The 23,922-nt window shown below is 45.0% G+C and overlaps 1 long non-coding RNA gene across 1 annotated transcript; it reads right to left on the bottom strand.

Moving 5' to 3' along the window:
• Positions 1-611: 611 nt before the first annotated feature.
• On the bottom strand, positions 612-22,778 carry LOC117524947. Its single transcript, XR_004564915.1, has 4 exons — positions 22,768-22,778; positions 12,237-12,240; positions 7,461-7,468; positions 612-689 (listed from the first exon to the last, which is right to left on the bottom strand). It is a non-coding gene; the product is annotated as an uncharacterized LOC117524947 (long non-coding RNA).
• Positions 22,779-23,922: the final 1,144 nt, after the last annotated feature.

Consider the following 23,922-nt stretch of genomic DNA (forward strand, 5'->3'; position numbering starts at 1 on the left):
CAAAATCACATTCAGTTTACCAAAATGTTCCCTTGGAGCATTCCTCACTGAATGGAACATTCCATCTTTCAGTGAGTGTAAATATTCTTTCCAGTGCATAATCGTAGACGGAAAACATTCATTAATCCATTGATTGTCAGTACCCGGTTACTCCAATCAAGGGTGATGGGGGACTGGAGCATATCCCAGCATTCATAGGGTGTGAGACAAAGTACACCCTGGAAAGGATGCCAGTCTATCACAGGAAAAGCATTCATTATTTGTTTTATATGGCACCTAAATAGAGCTGTGTTATTTTAGATTTTACTTAAAATTAGGTTGTTCTTCTCTGAACAGTGAGCACAGATGGCTCTGTGTCCACACAGTCTTTGACTCTGCCCAGCAGGTGACTCTTTGCCAGACAGCTGAGCATAGCCAGAGCCGATGAAGAGCAAAGAGGTGCGTGCCAAGATCAGTGATGTGTGTGTGTGTGTGTGTGTGTGTGTGTGTGTGTGTGTGTGTGTGTGTGTGTGTGTGTGTGTGTGTGTGTGTGTGTGTGTGTGTGTAACCACACATCTGCTCTCCTCAATCCAGCAAGCAGTCTCAAAAGAACTTGCCCAGCTTTTCATCTTTTCCAAATCTATTTCAGGCCTCATTCATAGGTAGTTTGAAATGAGATTCAAATTGTATTTTTGCATATCTGTTTCAATCTGAACATGCAGCTCAGATTTTTATTATGTGTGTGAGTTTTCTCACCACATAAAGTTCCCCTGGGGGGCTTTACATGGTGAGAGCTGGTGGTGAGAGCCGGGTGACAGCAAAAAAACTCACCTCAGCTCTCTCTCTCACACACAGACACACACACACAAAGCCCAAATTAACTTGCAAAATCACTTCTGAAAAAGAACACTCAGATTCAAGGTCTGTAATCACACCTGAAACAGTTCATGTCATGTCACATCGGACATGCTCATCACACGCGCAGAAGCATGTATATTTGCACAGTAGCCGACATCATTTATCTACACATATGTATGTCTGTGCAGACTTTTTTTTTTTTTTCCAACTGCCTCATTTGGGTGATCAAACCTTCACCTTGTCAGCACACCTCTTGTTGTTCTGTAACATTTAAACTTAAAAATATAAATTACATAAATGCATATAAACACACTAGTATTGATTAAAATCCATATCTCATGCATCACAGCTCTGTAGTTGTTGCAGCCAATGTGGATTATATATCAGATGAGGACTGCAACACAGTCACAGAAATCAGATCTGGTCACTTGCTATATATAATGTTAACAGTCAATCAGATTTGAATCAGGTATGCAATAAATCCAATTTTAACCGGCAATCTGAACAAAGTCTTAGCTTCTCTGTGTCATGTAATCATTTTTTTTTTTTTAGAATGGCTAATAGAGTTGTTAAATAGTATGGGACCAAAATGCATGGGCAGTATATGATGTCATGTTCCAGGACAAATAATGAATATCACATCACATGCTATCCACAAGTCAAATGACACTGATCTATTTTGGTGTCATATAAATTACATTCCATTTTTCCTAACCTTATTATGGCATCATAATTGCACATTATGATGATGCATATAGGACAATGGTGGAACAGTGTTAGTACTCTTGTCTCCAAATAAGAATGACGAGTTTTCAAATCCCACCCATGCCCCAATCCCACTGAATATCTAGAGTTACACAATGAAAGGAATCTGGCATAAGTGCATTTGTCAAGTCTGAAAGCATATGCTATGCTGCTGCACTGCTCCACATCAATAACTCAAATTCATTCATCCAAGTACACTCATGATGTCCAGTAAATTTTTGGGATCCCACAAATTGTCAGAAAGTCCCAGGGAGTAGTCTGATCATCTGAATCATTCACTTTATGAAAATCCACATAGCCTGTGAAGAAGCTCTGCCAGTATTCATGCTTGCATTCTCTGAGTACTCGCTGGGCCAGAATGCAGTTGATGGTGAACTTCTTGGATGTGAATCCAGTCTATTCTGGTTTGCACTCTCTGTTGGCAAACGCTGGGCTAATCCTCAGAGTGTGAATGGGCCATTTACACTAGAAGATTTGTTTTTCTTTTCCCAAATGTTAGTAAATTTCTTTACTAACATTTAATGTTAGTAAAAAAAAATTTTTTATTTTTTATGTTTGATTATATTATGTTTGATTTTAGACTTTTAATTGGGTCTTATTTTCACTGTTGATATTGTTATCTTTGTGTACCTGTCCTTTGTGTGCTCCTGCTGCAACATTAATTTCCCTTTACGCGACAATAAAGAAATTCTGATTCTGATTCTGATTCTGATTCTTTTGTTTCATGCTGGTAGCATGATAGTCTTAGTTCAGAGAAAAGGTCAAGCTAGCAGCCTTGATGCTAATTGCAGCATTCTGATAGCCACTAAGTCCACTGTATACTATTGATAGTGATATTATTAAATTTACTGCAAGGACTATTTACATAGTGTTGGTTCACAAAAGATTCAAAGTGTGACTTCATATTAGAGAAGGAGAGCATGACAAAAAAAAAAAGAGAAGCTCACAACATGAGAACCATGCACGACATCAGTGAAAAACCTTAAGAGAAAAAGAAAATACACCTGACTGGCTGTATGTTTTACCAGTAATGTGATAATAGGGTGGCACAGTCTCGTTTGAACCCCTATGTGATATTGCGGGATTTGTGGGACAGCCGGCACAAACTTGGCAGAGAATCCCTGGATGGAGTGTGGGAGTTTCAGCACAAACCATTCAGCCTGGTTCTGTAAACTTAAAAGCATACGCGCTGTCACCTAGTGGACCGGGCCGGTTTAAGATGTGATGGTTTAAAATGTGATGGTTTAAAATGGTTTCCACTGAAACCCCCATCCTCTGAATGGTTTGGGCTAACACTCCCACACTCCACCCGGGTATTAGTCTGTTCCTACAAACGGTGTCAGTTCTAACGGGAAAATGGTGTACAGTGGTTTTCTGCTGCAGTCACTGAAGTAGTCATGAAAAGTATTGTTTTTCTCAGTTCCCAGTGGAAAAAGGAAGATGAGGTGAGTGGGCGATGTGTCGATAAGTGTTAGATTACACAGCGAACCAGAGTATCTGCATTATCTCGCCTGCACAACCGCCTCGGGGTGTTTGATCTCCGGGTCATAAACAAGCCGCAACACCTGTCCACTTTCATCTGCACTTTTTCTTTGCATTTTCACTTTGTTTACGTGTAATTTTCCAAAAATCTCAGAGAAAGTACGGTGTTTCTGTCCTCGGAAGTAGAGAAATTATGTGATATATGTCATATTTTACCCCTTTAACGCCCTTTGTCACCGGTTCTGTTCATTATCTTTATGGACAGAATTTCTAGGCGCAGCCAGGGTGTAGGGAGTCTGGTTTGGGAACTACAGAATCTCATCTCTGCTGTTTGCGGATGATGTGGTTCTGTTGGCTTTGTCAAATCAGGACCTTCAGCGTGCACTGGGGCACTTTGCAGCCGATTGTGAAGTGTCCGGGATGAAAATCAGCACCTCCAAATCCGAGGCCATGTTCTCGACCAGAAAAATGTGCCTTGCCCTCTTCAGGTCGGTGGAGTGTCCTTGCCTCAAGTGGAGGAGTTTAAGTATCTCGGGGTCTTGTTCACAAGCAAGGGACGGATGGAGCGTGAGATCGACAGACGGATCTGTGCAGTGTCTGCAGTGATGCGGTCGCTGTATCGGACCGTCATGGTGAAGAGAGAGCTGAGTAGGGGGGCAAAGCTCTCGATTTACTGATCGATCTACGTTCCGACCCTCACCTATGGTCATGAGATTTGGCTCATGACCGAAAGAACGAGATTTCGAGTACAAGCGGCCGAGATGAGTTTCCTCTGCAGGGTGGCTGGGCACTCCCTTACAGATAGGGTGAGGAGCTCGGTCACTCAGGGAGGAGCTCGGAGTCGAGCTGCTGCTCCTCCACATCGAAAGGAGCTAGCTGAGGTGGCTCGGGCATCTTTTCCGGATGCCTCTTGGACGCGCCAAGAGCCTCTTGGAGAGGTGTTCCGGGCATGTCCCATTGCGAGGAGGCCCCGGGGAAGACCCAGGACACTCTGGAGGGACTACGTCTCTCAGCTGGCTTGGGAACGCCTCGGGGTTCCCCTGGAGGAGCTGGGGGAGGTGTGTGTGGATCGGGAGGTCTGGGCGGCTTTGCTTGAGCTGCTGCCCCCGCGACCCGACTCTGGATAAAGCAGAAGAAAATGGATGGATGGATGGATAATGCCCACCCTCAAACAAGACTGCGCTCACCAGTTACAATGTTCTACCATTATTTTGTTGCTATTCTCTACGTATGCTATATTTTTAACTCCAGGCACAGATGCTCTATTCTCTCTCATTCATTCTTTCAGAAAGTTAATAAAAAAAAATAATAATAATCAACAGGAATCCCACAAACCATACAAACCAAATGTCAAGGCTGAGAACAACACCCAGATCCTTGGATTCCTAACAGTGCTACAAAAATGTGTACGTATTCTTGAGGCCATGTTTCCAACAGCCCAAACCACCCTGACAGCCTTTAACATGCCAATTGTCTGCTCTCGCCTCGACCTGCTCATCTGTGGCATCTCGTCATTTAATTAAACCTGTCATTTGAGGGTAGCCTTTTGTTGTCCCCGAGGAGCTTTATGGTCCTGCTCATCCGTCGTGATTGTTGTTGCTTAAAGACAGCTGTCTGACTGTGGATTAAATCCATAACGAGAAGCTTAGTGCCAGTTGAGCAAGATCATTATTCTACTTTTTTTTAAGCTGTTTTTGTCATAATAGAACCAAATGCTGCATGCTGCATTTGTATTTTTTCTCAAGTATACATAATATTGTGGCTTATTTCGGTCGGATTAGGAATGAATCCATTGAGCCTGATCTTTACCTTTCAGGCGGAGACAAATTCACTGATCACATACAATTCAAGTGATTTTGAAAATGCGGATTTGTCGTTTTGAGCTGGATGTGATGGAGAGTGACAGTGACAGAAAGTTCTGTCCCGGGTATTTTGCAGTGCAGTTTTGCTCGTTGCCCTTTCACTGGCCAGTCAGTGAAAAGCTGGTGGGCCGGGGTGACTCGGCCCTCTCCTCATTGTTCCCGGAGCTTGGTATTCCTCTCATAGCATGCTCAGGACTCTAGAGGATGTTTTTAAAGATCCCAGGCTCTCCCAATTCCTCCCCTCTGCATACACACTCACATCAGTGCACGTACCTCGTGAACTCTATTTCCCTATCTTTCATCTCTGTATGGGAGGCAAATTTATTTACAGGAATACTACGACGTGGTAAAGAATAACGATCATCACCAAAATGAACACTTATTCTCATGGTGCAATAGCTGATGTTATACATTATGTGTTTTGATCACCTCCTTTTCACTATATATCTCACTCTTCCCCTCTCTCTTTCACCCTTCCTCTCTCAGGCCTCTCACTCTCCTTCCTTTTCTCTGCGTGTCCCGCTCAGCTGGCCAGCACCTTTTCACTCTCTGCCTGGGGAATTGTCCCCTGCATGTCAAGTGTATCCATTAGAAGGAAAGGGTTTGGATGAGAGGTGCTTTTCAGGTCCCCGTCCCCGTCACCTTTGAATGGAGACAACAGAGCTGTTATTTAAGTTCAGATGACCACACACACGCAGTGCCAGGGAACTTTCCAGTATCCTTCAGAAGTGAAGGACTGCACGCATAACCTTACATTTGAGGGAATCAGAGGTTGTTGCATAACACAGCAGGAAAATTCTGTTCTTTTTTAATGACTGGAGCAGATAGGCTTCGATTAAGACAGCATTCCACTAGTCCAACCGCAGTACAGCAATGGGCCATTTTCAGTTTCATGTAGGATCATGTCCAAAATAATCATGCAGACTCATCCAGAGTTGCCCCAATACTCTACCAATAATGTGAGTGGAAATAATATGACCATGTTTAGCAATGAATACAAGCCTGTACATAGGACCTGAGGGCTATTGGTGCTGGCACGCATTCCTGGTATCCATAGAATGACGTGGATGAGAGTGTACAACCTCCCCCTGCATGGGACACCAGTATTATTTTACAGCTGGGTGGACTTACAGTGCAGGCAAAGATCACACATAGATAGCATGACTGGGAGTTGAACCTAGTTCTACAAATTAACAGCCCAGCTCATTATCCCACTGAGCTACCTGCTCTCCAGTGTCAACCTGGTCTCAAGGCAAGTCGTGATTCAGCAGCACAAAACATACATTAATCTATTGATTCGTGATATTGTGACAAAAAGCGCCTCATTTTCATCACGGCAGCACAAATTCATTCTAATTCATTCCATGATGACTGCACGAAAGTAAAATTGAAGCGGGGGGTGGTTATGGTTAGGTTTGAGTGACGGAGTAGGGTTAGTAATAGTGAGTTAAAAAAAAAAGAAACCCGTCACAAAAATTTTACTAATTTCGTGATGGGAGCACAAAACGTGAGACTGGGCTGCCAGCGTATAGTAAAAGTAAGTCCCTTCAGCTGCTCCCTTGTTTGCACTTGGGGTCGCCACAGCAAGTCCAAGGTGGATCTACATGTTGAATTGGCACAGGTTTTATGCCTGATGTCCTTCCTGACGCAACTCCACATTACATGGAGAAATGTGGCAGGGGTGGGGTTTGAACTGGGAACCTTCTGCACTGCTGACCTTTTTATACTGTAGCACAATGCAATAAAACTATACCATTTAAAGAGTACATATGAACAATTAAAAGAAAAAAATACTCATTACTGCTTGGCTGCAGCGCCTTGGCACACTCACCTCCTTAAATTGATTGTGTTAAATAAAGTCAATTAACTCCTGCTCACAGACCGATCGCCAGCGAGAGGACATGTCCACACATCAGGTATAACTCTCCACATCGCCACACATCTCCATGTCTCCTCACAGAGGACATCTCCACGTCCACTCACGGACAGATTGCGCATGCATGTGCATGATTGTTGGCTGCAACTCCGCTGTCATAAGAAGAATGATAAACTAGAACAGAAATCAGTGCACACACCTGCAACGCTGCACAAGAAGAAAGATAATTGAGAACAGAACACACATCAGAGCACAACACCTACAGCGCGGCACAGGAAAAATGATAAACCAGAAGAGAAATCAATAATAAAGTCCATTAACTCCTGGAAATAATGTATGCTGACTTTTTCCAGTGTATCGGCTCCATCTGCGTGTCCAGGCAGTCTGGAGCCAAGATTCTCCTCCCTGCTGTGTGCAACTGATGCAGACATTCCTGCGTATTAAGATACACAGCATATGCAACTGTATGCTGGCCCAGTGTGAAAGGGGCTTAAGACGAATCAGATGTTACTCCTGCTACAAAGGTAATGGCAGCAACATACAATGTCGACCCTATTCCAGACATTTCTTAAGAACATAGGTTGAAGTCCAGCAGACATGGCTATCACTGTTGAGGTAAGGATGTAAAAAGAACTGACCTTAATGCCTCACAAGAGGGTGCTGCAACGTGAGTCTGTCCATCTTTTCACAAAAATCAAAGTCTACTGTTCTGGTTGGCTTGAAATATCTTCCACAAAGTAGCCCCAAAGTGGGTCAGTCCTAAAATGATATTGGGAGGGCTCAGGTCCCAAATCTGGAAATTTCTTTCTTTACTAATAATACATAACTCAGTTTTTGTTTTTATTTTTAGCTCTTGGCACCTCATGTGGCTAATGTTGAAACAGTCATAAAAGAGTGATCATCTCTTAGGGCCCCATCACACATAACACAAAGTTGGGCGAAAGAAGCAGAAACTGGCTGAAAATCTGCAAACAAAAAACGAAATGGGAAACTGCGAAACATTCCACATGCTATCGGGAGGGATACACAGTTGAACAGGCATGCACGCTACCGCAGCAACAGTTTTGTGCACGCTCGTGCATGCATACGAACACAGTGCGAGCACCTGGAACTTGTGACACCAGTTTGCACTCCCACAGCAGCGGAGCAATTAGATGCTGGACATACGTGGACATAAATCAACAAATATATAGAAGTCCACAATAATGCAAAGCACAGATTCAGAACATGACGGGATCAATGAATGTACTGTTTAAATGTAAGCACACTCAGTAATCCCACAGTCTGTGTTCTTTTGGGAGGGAGCACCTCCACCTCCAATCAAACACTCGTGCAGCTCCTGTCTAACCACTTATCTGGTTGGAGTGTGAAGCGAAGCCGTCGCTGATCACACCAAACGCCAATCCCTCAGATAAGGCAACACCACAGGAAAACGGCTGCAAATAAGTTCAGACTATAAGTCAGGGTTTAGTTCAGCAGAGAAAATTACCTCTCTAGTGGCTGATTTCTCGGCGGGGAGGTGGAGTTGTAGTCTGGCCTTTATGGTGGTGGTGATGAACTGTGGTTGAGTGACAGCTGGTGCTGATGATGAGTGACAGCTGTCACTCCCGGTTGCTCCGATGCCCTCTTGTGCTTGAAGCCCGCACTTCAAGCAGGGCGCCATATGGTGGTGGTGGACCAGCAGTACCTCCTCTTCAGCGGCCCACACAACAGGACCCCCCCCTCAACGGGCGCCTCCTGGCGCCCGACCAGGCTTGTCCGGGTGACAGGTGTAGAAGTCGGCCAGGAGGCCCGGGTCCAGGATGAAGCTCCTCTTCACCCAGGAGCGCACTTCGGGTCCATAACCCTCCCAGTCCACCAGATACTGAAACCCCCGGCCCTTTCGACGGACGTCCAGGAGCCTGCGCATGGTCCAGGCAGGCTCTCCATCTATGATCCGGGCAGGAGGCGGCGCCGGTCCGGGGGTGCAGAGAGTTGATGTGTGGTAGGGTTTGATTCGTGAAACATGGAACACTGGATGAATCCGCAGTGAAGCTGGTAGCTTCAGCTTCACTGCATTGGACCATGGAAAATGGTCCAATGAACCTGTCCTTTAGTTTTTGGGATTCTACCTGTAGTGGAATGTCCTTTGTGGATAGACAAACCGCCTGCCCGGGCTGATACGTAGGAGCTGGGGCATGCCGGTGGTCTGCATGGGCCTTAGCCCTCGTCCAGGCCTTGAGCAGGGCAGAGCGGGTGGTACGCCACACCCGACGGCAGCTCCTCAGATGGGCCTGGACCGAGGGAATCCCGACATCTCCCTCCACTAGCGGGAACAATGGTGGCTGGTACCCCAAACACACCTCAAACGGGGAGAGGCCGGTAGCCGATGATACCTGGCTATTATGAGCGTACTCGATCCAGGCCAGATGGTCACTCCAGGCCGTCGGGTGCGCGGAGGTCACGCAGCGGAGGGCCTGCTCCAGTTCCTGACTCGTCCGCTCTGCCTGCCCGTTCGTCTGGGGATGGTACCTGGACGAGAGACTTACGGTGGCCCCCAGTTCCCTTCAGAAGCTCCTCTAAACCTGGGAGGAGAACTGAGGACCACGATCCGAGACAATGTCCGATGGAATCCCATGCAGATGCACGACATGGTGGACCAGGAGATCTGCAGTCTCCTGGGCCGTCGGCAGCTTCGGGAGGGCCACGAAGTGGGCCGCCTTGGAGAACCGGTCCACTATCGTGAGGATGGTTGTCTTGCCCTGGGACGGCGGGAGGCCCGTGACGAAGTCCAGGCCAATGTGAGACCAGGGGCGATGAGGCACGGGCAAAGGCTGGAGGAGGCCCTGGGTCTTTTGATGGTCTGCTTTGCCCCTGGCGCAGGTGGTGCAGGCCTGGACGTACTCCCGGACGTCGGCTTCCAGAGACGCCCACCAGAAGCGCTGCTGGACAACTGCCACGGTTCTTCGCACCCCTGGGTGGAAGGAGAGCTTGGAACCGTGACAGAAGTCCAGGACGGCAGCTCTTGCTTCTGGTGGGACATATAGTCTGTTCTTTGGGCCGGTCCCCGGGTCCGGGTTCCATGTCAGGGCCTCCCGGACGGTCTTCTCCACGTCCCAGGTGAGGGTGGCCACGACAGTGGACTCGGGGATGATGGTTTCGGTTGGGTCTGACAGCTCGGTCCTGACCTCCTCTTCGTGCACCCGGGACAGGGCGTCAGATCGTTGGTTCTTTGTCCTGGGGTGGTATATGATCCGAAAGTCAAAACACCCGAAGAACAGTGACCAGCGGGCTTGCCTGGGGTTCAGACGCTTGGCGGTCCGAATGTACTCCAGGTTCCGATGGTCAGTGAAAACCGTGAACGGTACCAAAGCTCCCTCCAACAGGTGTCTCCACTCCTCCAGCGCCTCCTTCACCGCAAGAAGTTCCCGATTGCCGACGTCATAATTCCTTTCAGCCGGGGTCAACCTGTGGGAAAAATAGGCACATATGTGGAGAACCTTGTTGGACTCCCTGTTCTGGGACAGCACGGCTCCTATCCCTGAGTCAGAGACGTCCACTTCGACTATAAACTGGCGACTTGGATCGGGCTGCACCAGAACTGGTGCAGTCGACAACCGGCGTTTCAACTCCCTAAATGCGGCTTCGCACTGCTCCGACCAGGTGAAGGGGACTTTTGTGGAGGTCAGGGCTGTCAGGGGACTAACCACCTGACTATAGCCCTTGATGAACCTCCAGTAAAAATTAGCAAAACCGAGGAACTGTTGTAGTTTCCTACAGTTTGTTGGTTGGGGCCAATCTCTCACCGCCGCTACCTTGGCCGGATCAGGGGTGACGGAGTTGGAGGAGATTATGAACCCCAGGAAGGACAAAGAAGTACGGTGGAACTCGCACTTCTCGCCCTTCACAAACAGCCGGTTCTCCAACAACCGCTGCAGGACCTGACGTACATGCGTAACATGAGTTTCAGGATCCGGGGAAAAGATCAGTATATCGTCCAGATATACGAAGACAAACCGATGCAGGAAGTCCCGCAAGACATCGTTTACCAAAGCTTAGAACGTCGTGGGGGCATTAGTGAGGCCGAACAGCATGACCAAGTACTCAAAGTGACCTAACGGGGTGTTAAATGCCGTCTTCCATTTGTCTCCCTTCCGGATCCGAACCAGGTGGTACGCATTCCTAAGATCCAATTTTGTGAATATTTGGGCTCCATGCAGGGGCGTGAACACTGAATCTAACAGGGGCAGAGGGTATCGGTTGCGAACCGTGATTTCGTTCAGCCCCCTGTAATCAATGCATGGACGGAGTCCGCCATCTTTCTTGCCCACAAAAAAGAAACCAGCACCCATCGGGGAGGTGGAATTCCGGATCAGCCCGGCAGCTAATGAGTCCCTGATGTAGGTCTCCATTGATTCTCGCTCAGGACGTGAGAGGTTGTACAGCCTGCTGGAAGGGTACTCAACGCCCGGGATCAAATCAGTGGCACAATCGTACGGACGGTGCGGGGGAAGGGTGAGGGCCAGATCTTTGCTAAAAACGTCAGCAAGATCGTGGTACTCACTTGGGACCGCCATCAGATTGGGGGGGACTTTAACCTCCTCACTAGCTGTCACACCAGGCGGAACCGAGGATCCGAGACATTCCCGGTGGCAGGTTTCGCTCCACTGAGCCACAACACCAGATGGCCAATCAATACCAGACACCACCAATGTCACTGGCTGTGTCTGGTGTGTGATTAATGGAAGAAGGGTGCCATCTAGTGCCCGTACCTTCAAAGGTGAAGGTAGAGCCACTAGAGGGAGCCCGACTTTCCTTGCCCATCTGCTGTCCAGCAGATTCCCCTCCGACCCCGTGTCCACCAGTGCTGGGGCGTGAAGGGTTAGATCCCCACTCAGGATCGTGACTGGGATGCATGCAGATTTTCGGGGTCTCCCCGCGTGGGTATTGTGACCCACCCTTAGCCCAGTCTCTAAGGACGAGTGCTGCTGTATTGACCGTTTGGGACATTGACCGTTTTCTGTGTGTGCTCGGTTGAGCTGCAGAGAAAACACTCCCCAAGGACCAGCCACCTTTGTCTCTGATCTGATCGCCTTTTGGCCCTGCTGGTTTCCATAGCAACATCAGCAGGGGGAGCTGTCGTCACGTGGAGTGCCCTGGCTGTGGAGCGTGGGTAAGACGGCTCCTTTTCGGACCCGGGAGGAAGAGGGACGGCTTGTGCCTGACCACGCCCTTTGTCTCACTCCCGTCGGTGTTCTGTTAACCGGTTGTCTAACCGTATAACCAGGTCAATAAGCCCGTCTAAATCCCACGGCTCGTCCTTCGCCACCAGGTGCTCCTTAAGGACCAGAGACAGTCCGTTTACAAAGGCAGCGCGAAGCGCAACAGCATTCCAGCCGGCTCGGGCTGCCGCAATGCGGAAGTCGACTGCATACTTAGCTGCGCTCCAACACCCCTGCCTTATTGACAGCATCAAGTTCGAAGCAGATTCGCCTCTATGGGGGTGATCAAAAACCTGCTTGAACTCCCTCACAAACCCAGTATACATCATTAGGAGCCGTGAATTCTGCTCCCAGAGCGCCGTAGCCCAGGCGCGTGTCTCTCCTCGAAGCAGATTTATTACATAAGCCACCCGGCTAGCGTCTGACGCGTACATGACGGGACGCTGTGAAAAGACGAGCAAGCACTGCATTAAGAAGTCCGTGCACGTCTCGACACAACCTCCGTACGGCTCCGGAGGGCTTATGTATGCTTCAGGGGACAGTGGGGGGTTTGTTGAACGACCAGCGGAATGTCTGTTTCAGGCCTCCGGTCAGCAGGGGGAGGTGCTGCAGCAGCGCCCTGAGCCTGCGCTTCCACCTTGGTGGTGAGAGCCTCCATCCTCTGATTGAGAATCACACTCTGCTCGGTGACTAAGTCCAGCCGAGCAGTGAAAGCGGTTAAGATTTGCTGCAGCTCACCTAACACGCCTCCTGCTGACGCCTGTGCACCTCGCTCTTCCATTGGCTGTTCAAGCGATGGTTGACGCCCCTCGGGATCCATGACGCTGGCCGAGAAATCCTGTTGTGAAAGTGCAGGAACACAGACCCACAACAGGGGACGTTAAATGAACGGACAATGGATAAGCCAAACAGTAACAATTTAATGTTGTGAAGTGCACAACGGAATACAGACAAACAGTTTTGGTACCACAGACAATTATATGTAGCGTGACGTGTGGGCAGGCTTGAGGATAGGAGACGTCCGTCCCGAACCGAACCGGATCCCACACGGCCTTCACCGCCAATGGATCTGAAGAACACCGGAGCCGCCAAGTCCTGGATCCCCAGGTGGCCACCGTCTCAGCTGTCAGACCTGGTACTGCTGGCAGAGAACAGAAACAGTATTGATGAGTGTGAGTTCGCACACTCAGTAATCCCACAGTCTGTGTTCTTTTGGGAGGGAGCACCTCCACCTCCAATCACACACTCTTGCAGCTCCTGTCTAACCACTTATCTGGTTGGAGTGTGAAGCGAAGCCGTCGCTGATCACACCAAACGCCAATCCCTCAGATAAGGCAACACCACAGGAAAACGGCTGCAAATAAGTTCAGACTATAAGTCAGGGTTTAGTTCAGCAGAGAAAATTACCTCTCTAGTGGCTGATTTCTCGGCGGGGAGGTGGAGTTGTAGTCCGGCCTTTATGGTGGTGGTGATGAACTGTGGATGAGTGACAGCTGGTGCTGATGATGAGTGACAGCTGTCACTCCCGGTTGCTCCGACGCCCTCTCGTGCTTGAAGCCCGCACTTCAAGCAGGGCGCCATCTGGTGGTGGTGGGCCAGCAGTACCTCCTCTTCAGCGGCCCACACAACACCCAATCTGTTTTTAGCCCAAATGTTGCTGAATGAAATGAAGACTGTATTATCCAAGTAGCAAGAATAATATTAAATTAATAGTGTTTGTGTTCACACTTCAACTTTACACCACAGAAACACTCCTTCTGAAAATGTCAATTAGGAAGCTTAATATCAAACACTCCAAAGAAAATTGGACACGTCAGTATTTTATCTTTCCCCTTATTGGTCTGGGAACACTTCTGCAAGTCAGGTCAGACACACACCAACAGTCTGGATATGACCACAGCTGTTCAGTTCAGACTACATAGTGTGATTTCACCTAAAACCTGCTCTTCTGTACATTGCTGTGTTTTCTCTCTTGAACTCTTGAACCACACACATCTAAGAGACAAAAATGTTTGACTGCACCTTTGAAAATCTGTGTCAGGGTGTGTCTGAATTTGTTGCACAGTGTGTCATTCTAGGTAGGTTCACCTGTTTTCCACATCTGCATAGCAGTAGCATGCACATGTTGCCACAGAAACACGTTTTGTGGTAGACAATTCCTCCATCCTCTTCGACAAAAAGCACCACAGTTCAGCACCACTGCCAGCTCCCGCGTACAGCTCAGTGGACCTGTCGGTGTCAGTGACAGTTGCATGTCAGATGCACATCAGTTATATAACTGACAGTCCTGCCACAATCATACAAGTTTCTGTAAAAGGAAAACAGTCATAAATTTGTGCCACATACTGTAGGCACAACCATCCTGCAACATTGGTGCCACCATCTTGCATATGGTGTCCATTAGTACCTTTACGACCATCTCAAATGAGTCATATATAGGTGACTGCAACTTTTTTTAACAAAGTTGGCACATATGAGGTCTGTTAGAAAAGTATCGGACCTTTTTATTTTTTGCAAAAACCTGATGGATTTGAATCACGTGTGCTTGCATCAGCCAACCTTGAACCTTCGTGCACACGCGTGAATTTTTTTCACGCCTGTTGATTGCGTCATTTGCTGGCAAGCAGTCTTTGTGTGAGGACGTGTGTAGTACTCTCGGCGGATTTTCATTGCAAGAAAAAAGACAGAACGACTGGAGCAGTGCCGCATCAAATTTTGCCAGAAACTGGGCGACAGCCAGGTGGAAACCATTTGGAAGATTCAGACGGCTTTCGGTGACTTTTCAGTCGTGTGACTATCTGAGAAATTGTGGAAGAGGTGGGCATGTCACAGCATGTCCTGTGAGACTTCAACACGAAGGTGCTTTTGCTCTGCCATCAGCAGCTTCGGCACGAATTTCACAGCCACTCTTTTCATGGCAAAATCTTCTGTCACAATGGAATGTGCCAAAATAGTGCTGATGTCCACCTCTTCCGCAATTTCTCGGATAGTCACACGATGGTTCCGCATCACCACTGTGTTCACTTTGGAAATGAACTGGTCATTTCAGCATGTTGATGGCCGACCGGGAATGGCTCGCTCTCCACCGTTGTGCGGACGTCTTTAAACCAGTTGTACCGCTCCTTAATCTGTGTGATGCCCATAGCATCATCACTGAAAGCCGTCTGAATCTTCCGAATGGTTTCCAATAGGCTGTCGCCCAGTTTCTGGCAAAATTTGATGCGGCGCTGCTCCAGTCATTCCGTCTTTTTCCTTGCAATGAAAATCAGCCGAGCTCACAGCACACGTCCTCATACAAAGGCTTCTTACCAGCAAATGATGCAATTGATAGGCGTGAAAAAATTCATGCATGCGCACAAAGGTTCAAGGTTGGCTGATGCAAGCACACGTGATTCAAATCCATCAGGTTTTTGCAAAAAACAAAAAGGTCGAATACTTTTCTAATAGACCTCGTATATTCTTGTCAGGTTTGTGATGGTGACAGTGGGTGACTCTCCAAAATCATGGACAATGTTATCTTTGTGTGACTGGGGCTTTAGGAAATCTCAGATGAGGGAACATCAGCTACAACAATTTGGCCATGTGGGACGTTTCTCTGTGAATGATTCAGCATGCATGTGCCTCAGTGTTGACCCCAGCAGCTGCAGAAGGCCAAGGGGACACACATCTCACCTTGCTGCAGCAGATAGACAGATACTTATGAAGGGTGGGGTGGACCTGATTGTTTGTAGCATCTCTGCCTGAACAAGTGAACTTATAAATCCTCATCTTTATTAGCAAGTCCCTTTGGCTTTTCCCTTCATTCACTTGGGGTTGCCACAGCAGATCTGAGGTGGATCAAATCAAATCAAATCAATTTTATTTGTATAGCGCCAAATCACAACAAACAGTTGCCCCGAGGCATGTTGTATTGTAAGTCAAAAGCCATACAATAATTACAGAAAAACCCCAACGGTCAAAACGACCCCCTGTGAGCAAGCACTTGGCGACAGTGGGAAGGAAAAACTCCCTTTTAACAGGAAGAAACCTCCAGCAGAACCAGGCTCAGGGAGGGGCAGCCTTCTGCTAGGACTGGTTGGGGCTGAGGGAGAGAACCAGGAAAAAGACATGCTGTGGAGGGGAGCAGAGATCAATCACTAATGATTAAATGCAGAGTGGTGCATACAGAGCAAAAAGAGAAAGAAACAGTGCATCATGGGAACCCCCCAGCAGTCTAAGTCTTTAGCAGCATAACTAAGGGATGGTTCAGGGTCACCTGATCCAGCCCTAACTATAAGCTTTAGCAAAAAGGAAAGTTTTAAGCCTAATCTTAAAAGTAGAGAGGGTGTCTGTCTCCCTGATCCAAATTGGGAGCTGGTTCCACAGGAGAGAAGCCTGAAAGCTGAAGGCTCTGCCTCCCATTCTACTCTTAAAAACCCTAGGAACTACAAGTAAGCCTGCAGGCTGAGAGCGAAGAGCTGTATTGGGGTGATATGATACTACGAGGTCCCTAAGATAAGAAGGGACCTGATTATTCAAAACCTTATAAGTAAGAAGAAAAATTTTAAATTCTATTCTAGAATTAACAGGAAGCCAATATGGGTCAAATGTGCTCTCTCCTTCTAGTCCCCGTTAGTACTCTAGCTGCAGCATTTTGAATTAACTGAAGGCTTTTCAGGGAACTTTTAGGACAACCTGATAATAATGAATTACAATAGTCCAGCCTAGAGGAAATAAATGCATGAATTAGTTTTTCAGCATCACTCTGAGACAAGACCTTTCTAATTTTAGAGATATTGCGCAAATGCAAAAAAGCAGTCCTACATATTTGCTTAATATGTGCATTGAAGGACATCTCCTGATCAAAAATGACTCCAAGATTTCTCACAGTATTACTAGAGGTCAGGGTAATGCCATCCAGAGTAAGGATCTGGTTAGACACCATGTTTCTAAGATTTGTGGGGCCAAGTACAATAACTTCAGTTTTATTTGAATTTAAAAGCAGGAAATTAGACGTCATCCATGTCTTTCTGATTCTGGAAAAAAGTGCACTTAATCGCCTAGCTGCTACCACTGTAATTCCTCATCTTCATTAAACCAAGAAAATTGTTTTGCTTCTATTAATCTGCAATCTTCTGTCTTTCGAAGCTTTCCTCTATTCTAGTATTATCAGGTATAAGAACAGCAATTAGACATGGAAAACATCCAGGGCGGATGCTCTGTGGGAGTAGCGTTGGACACCCCTCCAGTAAACAGAGTATTTCCAGTAACCTTGCAAAACTGACTGAACCTGCACCATTTATTTATTTATGGGGAGACCTTTAAAAACGTGACAATGTTTTAGCTGAGCTTTGTCCAACAGCAGCTCTTGCTGAATGGTTCAGAATTTGTTTATTTAGCATTGCTTCCCGAGGCCCCGGGCACTTGTCTCCTGTCCCAGTCTGTTGACTTTCACTAACTCCTTTAGATGAGGCCAGTGATGGAACAAAATCCTAGACATCTTGAATCATTTCGGTTCCTTCTGCTGCTGCCACGTGGCCTTGGATTTGTCTGTCGAAGATTCATACTCCCTTCTTGATATCTTTCAGCTGCACCACAACCACAAGAAACTGTCAGAGTCCAAAAGCTGCAGTTCAAAGAAGCAGAGCTGCAATAAATGAGCATATCAAAAGAGATAAGTGCAGTCTGGTAAGAATCACTTTGCATTTGCTTGATGTATCACCGTAAATAGGAATGTAAAGTTGCGCATGTCCCAAATCCACTAGTGCCATAAATCTTAAACCGTGAACCACAGAATGTCAAGACGGGGCCCTCAGAGGTCATTCTGGGCAGGGACGTTCCTCCACATTGACAGAGGACAGCGGCAGATGTGTGATCCCCACATTTCTCAAAATAGAATGGTAATGTCAGTTTACCTCAGGATTTTCCTTTTATTAATGTCTGGAATATTATGAGCTCATTATTTTAGTCTTTGAACAAACAACATGATGGCACAAAGGTCAACTACAGCACCTCCCTCATAGAGCGCAAACCTCCGCCAACACTAGTTTCCTGTTAGAAGTTGCTTTTCATAAGCTAAAATATAATACAAAGGGGCTTTACAAAGTTAAAATCAAATATCTGCTAAATCCACAACACATATCAGGTGCAGATTAAACATAGTCTATTCATTCAGAGTGTCAGTTTGCTCCTCATGGTCACAAATGAGAGTGATTGAGGCACTTTTGATTGAGATATAATGCAAAATGTACACCAAATGGGCTTTTCGGTAAGTCCACAAAATCCATAATCTGGATCAAATCTAGATCAATGTTTGTCAGGTGATAGTAAGTGCCAGTCTGCACCTCACTTTCAAATATGAAAGTGATTGGGGCACGTTTGATTAAGATCTAGTGTAAAATATACATTAAATGGGGTTTCCAATGTTAAATTTAAATGGCCTGTAGATCTGTAAGATCTGTAATCTGGATCAGATCTGGATCAAACTTTGTCAGTCGATAAAGGATACCATCCTACATAACACTGTCAAGTATGAAAGAAATTTGATAGTTTCTGGCAGAGATCTGAATTTTAGAAAATTTGTTCAGTGTTAAAGATAGGGATTTTTTCCAATTTTTCAAGATTTTTTTTTTCCTGACTGGGACTTTTAACTTTGACCTACTGTATAACTATGAATATTGAATCAGTTCTTGCCTATCAGGATATAAATCTTCAGCATCTGCCGAAGGTGTCATCAGTGCCTCAGTCAGAGAGAACAAAGCACAATCAGTCAGCTGGAAATAACTGTACCTAAGGCATTAGTTCACCAGCAGTAAATCAACAGGGAATTATTAAGGTGGTCACTGGCAGCTAGCCCTGTGCTTCACTAACAGACCCAGAAGTTAGACGTAGTGAGACCAAGACCTGTTCCATTGCTAATAATATGAATTAATAAGAGAGTAAGCATAGTTCCATACTACACTGGTATGCTGCCATACAAGAAGGAGAATAGATGTGTCTTAGTCTAGACTTGAAAGTCTGTACAGAATCTGACTTTTTTTTTATCTCTGTGAGGAGATCATTCCACAGGGCACAGGCCAGGCACATATAGGAGGCACAATAAGAGAAGGATATGTGGCCGGCTGACTTTTTTTGAACTCTAAGGACACAAAGTAGTTCTATTCCCTGAGAACACAGAGCACGAGCCAGTACATAGGGTTTTATTAGGTCAGATAGGTAGTAAGGTGGTAACCCATGAATAATTTTATAAATCAGTTTCAGAACCTTAAAAATCAGACCTCACAGAAACAGAAAGCCAATGAAGGGTGGCCAAAATCATTGTAATGTGGTGAAACTTTCTGCTTCCTGTTAAAATTCTGGCAGCAGCTTTTTTTTTTTTACAAATTGGAGACTGCAGTAAACCAGAGACTAGTATATTGCAATAATCCAGTCTAAAAAGATGAATGGATCAGAGTCTCTGCTTCAGCCATAGACAGGATGGGATGAATCTTCATTACACTCTAAAAAATGAAACGCTGTCTCAACGAGAAAAAGTGATGTACATAAATAAGTGTTACCACCATGTTGAACAAGAATTAGAAATTTGAATCTATTTAAATTTGAATTCAACTTGTTTTTGTTAATCTAATCAGAAAAGTTGGCATATTTTGTAGCAAATAGTGCATGCTTGTAGTCCAGAATAACACTGCACTACACAAGATGGCATACTTCTAGTTTTCAGCTACGCCATTTTCCCTCTAGACCTCTAGACATAACCTTGAGCCCATGTAAATGATCATAGAACCAAGGAAAGTATGTTTTTGTCAGATGTAGTTTTAGTGTAGGTGGAGCAATTATGTCCAATGTGCTCATGATCGCTGAGTTTAAGCTGTCCACAAAACTATCTACTGCATGATCATGTTCCAAAAGTGACGCTAAAATATCAGGCATTTTGGCTCCAAGTTCATTTGTGTTGAAGAGTTGATGCGTCAGTGTGATAAAAAATTTGTTTCATTCCAGTGGACAAGGCAATGAAACTGTAAATTTAATAAGTGAATGATCTGAAACCACTGATGCAAGAGACACAATGTTAATATTTGAGACAGCGATGTCACAGTCGAGGACAAAATCCAGGGTATTTCCACTAATGTGAGTCGAACTCTGAATGCATTGCTGGAATTCTAATACATTTGTAATATCCATGAATGATTTGCAGAGGGGTCAGAAGTCTTGTTTACATGAATGTTGACGTCACGAACAATCAGGATGTTATCTGCACGGGTTGCCAAATTAGAGCTAAGCTCATCAAATTCATCTAAGAATTCAGAATATGGCCCCGGGGGCCTATATATGGTGAAAAAGTAACATGTTTGAGTTTTCTGACCTTGGCTGTATGTGGCATCTTGAGCAGAGAAGTGAGTCAAATGTTCATATGAGTTATATTTTAGATCCCTGAGAGCCAGCTGAACCCAGATTTATTAATTAAAGCAACACCTCCGCCTTCCTTTCTATTGCGATGGACGTAACTCAATGTGTACACTGGTCTGCCAGCTTCATTTAAAGGGAGGACAACAGTAGGTTTCAGCTAGTTTTCACATAAATCAATCCTATCTAGGTGGTGTTCCATAATTACATCATTTATCAACAGTGATTTTGAGAACAGTGACCTTATATTAATGAGACCCAAACTAAGGACCTCATTAGGGTTGGCATTTGGATTCGGGGGTTGTTCCAAAGTAATATATGTAAGATGCCTTAGATTAGGTTTGGATTTGTAAAATTCCACATGGGCTGAAGATAACAGACATAGCTATTTGATGTTGCAGAAACAGCCAGTGGGGCGTCCTCAATTTTATTGTTATCCAACCAAGATTTTTTATTAAACCCCTTGAATTCATACTAAAAGTCTATTGTACAAGCACATATTGGTTGTTTCATTTCAATTCTGTTGTGGAAGCGTACACATGCAAAATTGCAAAAAAAAAAAAAAAAAAAAGTCACTGCCCAATGGCTTAAGGACCTGACTGTAGGTGTGTGGCATTAGTCATAATTCCTATGTTGGAAAAGGTGTGTGCTTTCTCAGTGCACAGTTGGTTTTGCAACCCAAAAAGGAATCTGAGATGAGTGTACATGATGCATCTGCAAAAGCGGCATTTTTCACAGATAATGTAAATATCTGTTCCCGTGTTGGTACAGACACACTGATATTTCATGTGGATGTTTGGAGGATGCATGAACACTGGAACAATCATATTCTTTTGAGTAAGTCAAAACAGAGTATAAGTTGCACTTGTTAAAAAATGCCTCTTGCAGTTGAAAAAAATATGTTACCTATATAAGATAAATGGCATAGGTAACATAATTATTAAGCAATTTAAACAATATACTTTATGTATTTTAAATAAATACTGTCATTATTATTGATTTAGAGTAATTATATTTTATTAATATTAAATACATAAAGCTGAGGATTATGCATTTCAAATGAATAGGATGTATTACAGTAATGAATATGCATCATGTAAGGTTTATTTGGTAGGTTTGTATTAAAATTATCTAAAAAAAAATAAATGGGAATTTGTCATGTACTAAAATTACATAAATCTTAAAAGTTAGGGTTAAATATTTCTGTGAGTGCATATATAAGTTACACTGGAGTATAAGTCACACTTTTTTCCTGTATTATCAGCTCTTTAATTTGGATTTTTTTGTTCATTGTTATTGTCATTTATTCTTTTATTATTACAGTTCATTTTGTTTAGTATAATTTGATTCCCGGGAAAGTCCTTTATAAATATGCTAATTATTATTATTCATAATGAAAGTGTGATTTTACAGTGTATACGTCAGAACAGAGTATAAGTCACAGGACCTCCCAAAACAAGTAAAAAAATGTGATTTATACTCTGGAAAATATGGTTGCGAAAGTTCAATTAGTGTCAAATCAAATCCAAATAAACATGCATTTATATCCTTTTCTAGCAGTGATGTAAACAACTGTTTGCTGCATCATATATCACACTGACTGTGGCATTCCAGTATGAAAGGACAAGAGGATTCTGGCCTAAACATTGTGCTTGGTGATCTTAATCTCAGAAACTATGAGGAGGCTTACAGCAAGAGAACTTAAAACATACTTTCTTTAAAGACAAAATGCAAACTTGGCGATCGGCATGTTCTCCATCAGTTCCTTAAAGCCAATGGGTGTCAGGATGCGTTACTCTCTCTGCTAACGTTTTACAAGACGTGGCAGTTTGCTTTTCTAGGGAGGAGATCCTGACAGCCTTATCTAAAAGGTTTCTTAAATGACTGGTTTTAGAAAGTGACTTACAGGAAGGTTTAAAAAAGCACACACACACATTGAAACAAGCTGGAGTGAGATCAGAGGGTGGAAAAGGGAGCATTGTGAGGCTTATGAAGGCATTCCCATTCCCTCCAGCACGGGTTTCCATAAGCCCCTTAATGATAATGGGCCGTACAGTCTGGCCCCAGTGCCTGCCGCCGTAACTGACAGTGTCGCTCACACCAGCAGATTAGCTGACGGAACTGGGGCCCTGGATGTCGATAACGTCCACATGATGGGCGTGCTATGTCTTGTACCTGGAAACTTGACTTCTGAGTCGCTTTCACACCTCTTACCAACCCCTAACCTTTTCCTCCCCTCCTGTCTCTGGTTGCCACATCTGTGTTGAGAAGTCCAAAACAGGTGGGAGGCCCCCAACCCACCCACCCCTTCCCCAAATAGCAACAGGAATGTCGAGATAATCTTCAGGTGGCTGGTGCACACACCGACTTGTTCCCAGGCCTGGGAACTGGTGACCTCTCTGCTAAATACGTGCAAAGTGCAAGAAAAACACAGCTCCTGAGTAACGTAATGCTACCCTTCAAAACCTGTGGCGCAAACAAGCTCTGCTGCTTACGTGCATTCCGACTGCACATAAACACAGACTTAGGGTTTCTCTCAATGCTCCCAATTAACCCCTTCCTTTGTTTTGACCCGCTAAAAGGAGATTTAACAGGGGTAACGGTAAAATGATTCCAGCAGGAAAGGGAACACCGCTCATGGGTTTTACACGCCAGCAGAAGCTTACACCAGAAAGGCACATCAAAAGATATGTGACTATGATGTGGGCTACCAACTTATTTCTTCTTGTTTTGTTTCATAACAGGTAAATGTCTACATTTCAACAGGACTTTTTCCATCTGGTGCAGATGCTCAAGGCACTTTACAGTAATGCACCCATTCACATTTAGACCAGTGTCAGTGTGCGGCCATGCAAGGTGCTCAACTGCTCTCTGGAAGGAACTCAGGGATAAAGTACCTTGCCAATGGAACCTTAACCCTTTAATATCTTCATATTTTTCAGTAGAATATAAATATGCCCTACCAAATGGTTAAGTTGACCATCACAGGGTTAATGATTGTCCTCTCTGATTGGAAATGAAACAAGTCCACCTCTTTATCCTCAAGCCAATGGTTTAAAACCTTATTTCCCATGGAAATGCCCCTATTTGTATTTAAGAATAGGGAGTCTTTAGGATCCTTTGGATCTTTGAAGTTTAAATATGAAAAAGTATCGGTATTGATATTGACGATACTGTATTTACTTAATACCAATACCAAAATCCCCGTTATCGCCCACCGCTACCATTCACTTCAAACACAGCTATATAATGTGCACAACCAGAGCTTTTTCAACAGTCCTAATAATAACAACAACAACAACAATAATAATAAAAATAACAATTGCTCCTGTATATTGAATAAGGTACAGTCATTCACACAACTGAGCAGAAAGTGGGGCAATGACATTCTCTGTCTTGAAGAATGAATAAATTTAAGAAATCATAATCTCAAACTGAAAGACCATGTTACCCTGGACTGTGTGAGACAACAAGAACAGCAATACAGGATGGCAAGCTAAATCTAAGCTTTGTGTTG

The sequence above is a fragment of the Thalassophryne amazonica genome, chromosome 14 (assembly GCF_902500255.1).
Source record: "Thalassophryne amazonica chromosome 14, fThaAma1.1, whole genome shotgun sequence".
NCBI classification, from domain to species: domain Eukaryota; kingdom Metazoa; phylum Chordata; class Actinopteri; order Batrachoidiformes; family Batrachoididae; genus Thalassophryne; species Thalassophryne amazonica.